The sequence below is a fragment of the Mesitornis unicolor genome, unplaced genomic scaffold (assembly GCF_000695765.1).
Source record: "Mesitornis unicolor isolate BGI_N332 unplaced genomic scaffold, ASM69576v1 scaffold32508, whole genome shotgun sequence".
In the NCBI taxonomy this organism is placed as follows: Eukaryota; Metazoa; Chordata; class Aves; order Mesitornithiformes; family Mesitornithidae; genus Mesitornis; species Mesitornis unicolor.
Window position 1 is genome coordinate 1 of NW_010201698.1, and position 2,371 is coordinate 2,371.

Sequence of the window (2,371 nt, forward strand, 5' to 3'; positions counted from 1 at the left end):
GGGGGGGAGGAAATAAAGAAAAGAAGTTTATTTCTGCCGCGTATCTAACAAACCAGTGCAAATCTGATTTCAGGACGACCAACTTAGCGCCAGGTTTGTGAGAGCGCTGTGATCTGCTGAGCAGAGGTTGCTCTGGGAAGCAGTCATGGCCAGATTTGCTTTTTTGGAAAGTGTTCCTGCTCTTTTGTTGTTGTTTTTTTTTCCACCACCCCGTGATCCAGAGATAAGAATCAAGTAACTGCGCCTCGGTGCGCTGAAATTTCCACCACTTCAATTCCTCTTGAAAGGGGTTAATAAAAAAATAATTTAAAAATCTTCCACTCGACCAGAAACCAGACCTGAAGAGTTTAAGACCATTCCTTAGAAAGCCGCTTTTTTTTTTTTTTAAATGCCTAGACTTTCTCATGTAAAACTTTCCATCACGAAACAGCTCCTTGGGGGCTTCAAAATTTAACTGCTCTGTTGCCGGAGGGAGTTAAATGTAACCAAACTTCACCCTGTGGCAAAGCCCTAAACTTCTTCCTCGGTACTCAGTTTTAAAAAGCTGTTTCGGTGACATTCTCGAGCTGGAGGGGGAGTTGCTGGCAGCAGGACCATTGCTCTAAATCCGGGTTTCTTAAAAAAAGGGGGGGGAAGTGGTAAAAAAGATGATTTAACTGTGTTTAAGCTAGGCAGTCAAAATTTTTAGGGTTTTTTTTTTTGATTCTTCTCAAGGATGGATGGATTTCACATCTGCTTCATGCTGAATTGGTGTAGTGCTCCTATCTCGAACTGAGTAAATCCTCATTATTCTATATTTTCAGAAGCGCATCCGTGACTTATTTGATGTTTGCAACCCATCGGCCACTCGGATTTAGAAACGTTTTTCACTTTCCTTAGAATTGTGGTAAAGAGCGGATATTTTTAAGATGACGATATAAGGTTCTTTTTAAATAGAAGTTAAAATGTTAGTTCATTTTATTAGGAAATATGTTTCCTTTAAAAAATGTTGGAAAAACTGTCTTCTGTAGCGTCAGCCCGGATGTATTTTCCAGAGATGTTTAATGCTCCAGAATAAAAATCGATTTTAGAACAACAGCACCTATATGTCATTGTGTTATACTGCTTCACCTAAAATTTCAGAAATATTTTCATTGTATTGTCCTGAGTTCTTTAGTGGCTCGTTAAGTGCATTATAATCCATTTTTGCTTAGGTTTAAAAAAAGATGTCCAGAGACAAATTGAATTAATCCCTCTCCAGTGTAGCAAGTGCTTACATGGTCCCATGCAAACTTGCTGCGTTTCTATATATTCTTTTTAATTTTATATTTTTCAATGAGAGATTCTTAGTCTCTGGGTACATTTACGGGTGATCACTTGTTTATTTGCTTCTTTATTTGCTTGTTTTTGAGGGTTTAATCTTTGCATTCCCGCATCAGCCTTAGGGGACCAGAAGTGACGGCGTGGACCGGAGTGGCTTTATTCGACTTTTCTTGGTTTACTCCCCTAAAACCCAAGGAAAACTTTGCTAAAGAAAAACTAGAAACCCAAAGCAAAGAGTGAAAAACCCCACCCCGTTTTTCCTGCTTGGCATCGCCTGGGATTTGAAGCGCGGTTCCTTTTTCCAAGGGCTCCGGGAGCGGCTCCTGTGATTCCGCCTCCAAATTCGTTTGACATTTTATTGCTCATGAAGAAATACAAGCGCTCGGAAAGTGTTTCTATCTCTATATTTAAAAAACAAACAAACCCTAAGACCTGCTCAGCCCTGCAGGAAGCAGGTAGTGAGAAATATGACCAAGAAGCTCTTTCCACTAATTTTTAACATAATGGGAGCTCTAAAGGGCAATATTTCACTGCTTAAAAAAAATCCTTTCTTTGGGGCAGCTCTGAAAAGAAAACAAAAGAAAGAGAGATATTTGGAGCTTACTGAGGGAAGAGAGAGAAAGGGAAGTAACTTGTCATAAAAAAAGGAAAATTCAGTGCAGTGTGCTGCAATAAAAGAATATGACCGCTATAAAACTTTATAGGGTATAAATTTCTGAAGGTTAAGGAACTAAACGGCTGTAAAGCAAACAGTGCAAGAAAACTTTCAGGAACTCCTAAATTACTACAACGACTTGGGAATGTGGGGAAACCCAACGTGTAAATGCTCTTCTTTCTGCTTCACTCACATACAAAGTCCTCTTCCTTATTTTTTTTTTCCTAAGGAAGGGGTTATTTAAAAAATCGGGTGGTGGGGGGGGGGAAATAAGAGAGGATGAGAAAAGGTGGGGAGGGACTTTTGCTAATTTATTCTTCTCTTGCAGATGCCGTGAAAATCCAGCGCTCTGGATGACTCCCTTTGTTCTTTTTTTCTTCTTCTTCTTCTTCTTTTTTTTTTTTCCCCTTTAAA